This window comes from Myotis yumanensis, unplaced genomic scaffold (genome assembly GCF_028538775.1).
Source record: "Myotis yumanensis isolate MYYU_CA2020_CCGP unplaced genomic scaffold, mMyoYum1.0.hap1 SCAF_14, whole genome shotgun sequence".
Lineage (NCBI taxonomy): Eukaryota > Metazoa > Chordata > Mammalia > Chiroptera > Vespertilionidae > Myotis > Myotis yumanensis.
The window spans coordinates 7129437-7135165 of NW_027223765.1; the positions used below are offsets into that span (position 1 = coordinate 7129437).

The 5729-nt window shown below is 45.5% G+C and overlaps 1 pseudogene; it reads right to left on the reverse strand.

Moving 5' to 3' along the window:
* Window positions 1-314: 314 nt before the first annotated feature.
* LOC138992594 (mitochondrial import inner membrane translocase subunit Tim17-B pseudogene) lies at window positions 315-2984 on the reverse strand (annotated as a pseudogene).
* Between the last annotated feature and the right edge of the window lie 2745 nt (window positions 2985-5729).

Sequence of the window (5729 nt, forward strand, 5' to 3'; positions counted from 1 at the left end):
GAATGAAAGGCCTTTACTCTTTAAAACTTTTTTTTTTTTTGTGGCATTTCAAAACTGGTTTTAAATACTCATCAGGGCAAACAGGAAGGGTCTAGGGCAGGGGTGGGCAAACTTTTTGACTCGAGGGCCACAATGGGTTCTTAAACTGGACCGGAGGGCCGGAACAAAAGCATGGATGGAGTGTTTGTGTGAACTAATATAAATTCAAAGTAAACATCATTACATAAAAGGGTACGGTCTTTTTTTTTTAGTTTTATTCATTTCAAACGGGCCGGATCCGGCCCGCGGGCCGTAGTTTGCCCACGGCTGGTCTAGGGTAAGAGTTTGTTACATTTGAGTATGGGGTGGGGCTGGGGTGCCCTGAGAGAAGGGCAGCTGGGGTGCCCCACCCCACCCTGGGACAAGGGAACAGAGAGTGGAGGCCCTCTCTGGAGGGTCCCAGGGCCAACTGGGAGCCAGCCCTCCCTTCGAGGTAGATCATCGGGGAGGGAACCAAAGAGGAACTCCCACGATGGTGGTGACAGGCGGTCACTTCCTCAGTGGTAGCTGGGATAGCCGAAGGCCGGGGTCCCTTCCTTAGAGGGCAGCTGGTTGGGATCCTCCAGGAATGGGGGTGCGTTGCGGAACTGCTGGGCAGTATAGCGAGTGAGGAGGATGCCAACACCCTCGATGAGGGCCAACAGGGTGCCCCCCATCATGGCTGAGCCCATCATGGCCAATGGGCCACTGCGGGCAGCCAGCACAGCCCCGGTCAACGCTCCACTGGTGATGGAATTCCAGGGATCCTCCTTGCCCCACACATGCACCAGGCCACAGTCGATGGTGGAGAACAGCCCCCCCCACACACACACACTGCGAAGCTACCTCCAATCTGAGGGGCTCGGATCCTCACAGCATTGGTACTACCTCTCAATCGGTGCCAAATTCCCAGGGCTCCCAAGCGTACTCCTCCATGGCGCTGGCGTCCAGCCTCGCAGTCCGGCTAAGGCCCGGCTGTGCTCTTTAAAACTTTTAAGGTCATGAAGACAGGAAGAGACTAGGGATTGTTCCAGATTGAAGGAGACTAAAGAGATATGATTAAGTGCAAAGTGTAATGCTGGACCAAAAGGGAAAGGGACATTGTTGGGAATAGTGGGTGAAATCTGAATAGAGTTTTCGGATCAAATGTCAGTGTTATGCCAATGCTGACTTCTGATTTCCTTATTTGGAGGTTTATATGCTGGTTGTGTAGGAGAGTATCCTTGGTTTGGGAATATGCACAACTGAAGATTTTGAGAGTTTGGGGCATTGCTAAGAATGAGGTGGCTATTTGACATCCACAGGAGATGTTAGATGGGCAGTTAAATACATAAGTCTTAAGATCAGAGGAGAGAAGTTAGGGCTGTAGATATTACAGACTGTCTTTTAAAAGGAGTCCGTGAACAATGTAGTCAAGACAAGTAGTTCTGAGTCCTGAAGATTCCAGTGTTAAGAGTGCACATGCCGGAGCACTATCTCAATTCGTTGAGGTTCTGCTTCCCGGCATATGTCGACAGTTTGGCTCAAATAAACTCACAAAATTCTTAAAAAAAAAAAAAAAAGAGTGGACATGCCTGGCCATTGTGGCTTAGTGATCTGAGCATTGTCCCCTCGACCAGAAGGTCCCCTTGTTGATTCCTGGTCAGGACACATGCCTGGGTTGCAGGCTCGGTCCCTAATTGGGGTGGGGGGGGGGGGGTGTGAAGCAGTCATTGATCCCTCTCCCTCTCCCTCTCCCTCTCCCTCTCCCTCTCCCTTATTCTCTATCTAGAAAAAATAAAATAAAAATATATTTTTTCAAAAGTGGGTGAGGGTGGACAGTTGAAGGGGAACTGCAATGGAGAGTGAGATGGAGCCACCAGTGAAGTCTAAAGCAAACCAGAAGAGTGTTAGAATGCAGGAAGCCAAGCCATGACTGTTCAAGAAAGGCGGGGCTCTGATCACCTGTGTCCCACATAAGAGGAGGCCTTAGAATTGACCACTGAATTTAGTTATAACGTGGTCACTATTGATCCTGAAAAGACTTGTTTGGATGGAATGGTGGGGACAAAATCTTGATTAAGAGGGAGTGGTAAATGAAGAATCAGAGACAACAAGTATAGGCAAGGTTTTCAAGTTTACCTGCAAAGGAAGGAAGGGAGAAAGGTAGTAACTGGAGGGGGAAGCAGAGGACTGTTGTGTTTGAAGATGTGAAAAATATCAGCATGATTGGTTGCATGCTGACGGGAATGATGCAGTAGAGGAGGAAAAGATGATGCAGGAGAAAGGGAGAAAGTGGTGAAGCTATGTCCTTAAGGAGAGAGGGGATGGGATCTAGGGCAGAGGGAAAGGAGCTGGCTTCGCTAAGAGTGGAGACAATTACTCAGTAGTAATAGGGAGGAGGGAGAGCACATGGACAGTGAATCAGGGCCTTGGGTTGACATGGTGGTTCGCTTCTGAGACTTCTCTCCTGACTCTTGGGTCTATCCTCAGGAAAATCCAGGTAATCCGCTGAGGCTGAGGACTAGGGAGGCTGGATTGGAATTCCTGAAAGAGTGGTAAAGATAGAAATTATTGTGTAGGGGAGGAAGGGAGTGAGTGGAATAGGGAAAAGAAAGATGATTACTGAGCAGTACTTTGGGCCGATTGAGGTTTCAGTTGTCATGGACTTGGAGAGACACCAGTCAGCACTTTGGAACTTTCGGTTCCCCGAAACCTGTTTTTCTCCATTTGTTCATCTTGGTTCTTCTCAGTTTTGTTGTGGATTTTGCAGATATGTCTAGTGGTTAGTGGTTGACCGCTCATGTTTGCAGTGAAGGGTCGGGTTAATGCTGTTGGTAACTGAAGACACAATCGTCAAATGGAAAGACCCTCTATATGCTGAATGGACTAAATGGAAAACCACCCACAACGAGACACTTCACGGTCTAGTTTCGGAACCAGGAATGTAGAGGCAATCTTCACACCTTGCGAACCCGCAGTTTCATTGCTAGCTTTACCCAGTGGCCAGATAAGTTTCTCTTGAACGAGTACAAAAAACATTTTACGTAAATGTTAAAGGCACATTTTAAAATTAGATACTCATTGCATTTTGAAGTTATTTATTACATGTCCTTACGAGCTAATATCTTTTTAAAGTATGATACTTTGTAAAATACTGTGTAATATGAAGCGCTCGCAATCCGGCAGCAGTGGGTTAAGAGTTGCTGGCGTTAAAAACTAAATGGTGCCGAAACCGGTTTGGCTCAGTGGATAGAGCGTCGGCCTGCGGACTGAAAGGTCCCGGGTTTGATTCCGGTCAAGGGCATGTACCTGGGTTGCGGGCACATCCCCCGTGGGAGATGTGCAGGAGGCAGCTGATCGATGTTTCTCTCTCATCGATGTTTCTAACTCTCTATCTCTCTCCCTTCCTCTCTGTAAAAAATCAATAAAATATATTAAAAAAATAAAAATAAAAAATAAATGGTAACAGTAGTAAAGTTGTCCCCTGCAAAGGAAAGAATGTTATCAGCAGCCCTGAGCTAGAAGACAAAAATCAAGCCTTCGACGATAAAGCAATCTAGACCCAGTTTCCTGGCCAATACAGCATGAGGGCAGCATGAACAAACCTTTCATAATACGTAGGATGTACTCTAACAAAATAAGGAAAGAACTAAAGAAAGCAAAGGGCAAGAAAAAGTAAGTCCATCTGAGGAGAACAATGAAGAGAAAATCAAGGGTAGAGTTTAATTTCTCTTAATCACACATTTTCCTAAGCTTTGAATGTCTACCTTGTGCTTTTATCACTTTTACAGCCATTTTTGTTTAAATGACTGCTTACCTCTCAGATCAGCAAACTCTGGAACATTATAACTTCTCCCCTTTCTCTTGCCACACAGCTTGAAGTGTTGGGGAAAAATGCGCTTAATTCCTTATTAATTTTTTGCAGCAAACTGCATCCTCTCTCATATTGCCAAGAGTGTTTATAACTATTTTTAACGGTTTCATTGCTCATCATTGCTCCATACATAAAATACCTCTTTATTGCAAAAGCTCTTTCCATTCTAATTTATTTTTCAGGAAGAGTTCATGGGTGATGTAATTTTCAAGTCCCTGTGTTTCTGAAAACATCTATGACTTGCACAATCTGATAATTATGTGCTATAATTGCTAAGGTTACACATTTTATCCCTTTGATCCCCAGTGTGACCTTCCCCAGTTTAAAAACACAAATTCTCGCCCTAGTCAGTTTGGCTCAGTGGATTGATCATCAGCCTGCAGACTGAAAGGTCCCAGGTTCGATTCCGGTCAAGGGCACATGCCTGCGTTGCGGGCTTGGTCCCCAGTTGGGGGCGTGTAGGAGGCAGCTGGTCAATGATTCTCATTTGATGTTTCTATCTCTCTCTCCCCCTCTCACCCTCTCCCTTCCTCTCTGAAATCAATAAAAATATATTTAAAACAAAACAAACAAAAGAACACAACTTCTGTAATACTTAAAAAGCAATGGAAAAGCAGACAAATTTCCCTAATTAAATTCCATTTACAAAAACAAGCAGCCGCACAATTTGGCCTATGGGCCATAGTTTGCGAACCCCTGATCTTGAACATTGTTTATTCCATAGTAAATAGTCAATAAATATTTGTTGAGTGCATTTCTGCCTCCAAGATGGCTTGCTTGCGCTCATGGCTAGCGAGTTCACGCTGGCTGTGGCTGGAAGATTAGGCAGCACAAGGGCTGGGAGTCTTAGTTCATCGTCACATAGTCTCTCCACAAGCTGCTTGGGCTTCCTCACAGCATGGTGACTGGTTCCAGTGTCCTCAGAGGACCAGATGGAAGCTGTATTGCCTTTCTGACCCAGTCTCAGAAGTCGTAAAGTAACCTTCACTAAAGCCACAATTCAGCCTGCCTGTGTTCTAGGGAATGACACATGGACTCCTTTCCTTCAATCGGAGGAATGTCAAAGTCACAGTATAAGGAGTACATAGGGGATGGCCATCTTTGGAAAATATGTCCAGTTTGTTCCATGAATAAGCAGATACAGCACTTAGTGGTGCACCCAGTATTGAGATCAAAGTTCTGTTCAGTACCGTTGTGTAAGGAAGAAGGGTCATAGGTCACACATTCTAGAAAGGTTCCCCTGCAACTCGAAGAATATAATGAAGCTTTGGAGCTTAGAGGGATTATTGATAGGATAATTCCGTTATTTCTGTTACCTGCTTCTTTAAATAAATTGTAGGCTCCAGGAGAATATCTTATCTTTGGTGTTTAGTCCAGAGCCCAGCCCATAGTAGCTGTGCAAAGCATTCTTTTAGATTAAATACATGAAGGGATGAAATGTGCTTGATCTAGCGAGATGAAGTGTCACTTGAGGAGGTGCTGCCCCCTTCTGGGCACTGGGAACATTCCAACACCGGTTCCTGCGGGCCTTGGGAGCTATATGCACCCGCCTCTTGCCTGAAGCTGCTGTGAGTTCCCTGGGCGCTTTCCTGAAGAATTATTCATTTGTTTTTTTTAACAACAACCCTGACTCTTATATTGATTCCCATTTGGCCGTGAGATCTGTGAGGACCAGAGGAATTATTTACCAGCATCATCTCTTCCTGTCCACTCTACACTCAAGTCACACCATCCACACGTCTGTGCCTGTGCCCACTCTCTTCCCTCTTCTGCTCATGGCCAAAGCACTCATCCCCATTGTATAGACAGGAAAACTGAGGCTCAGTGAGCTGACATAACTTGTCCAAGGTTGTAG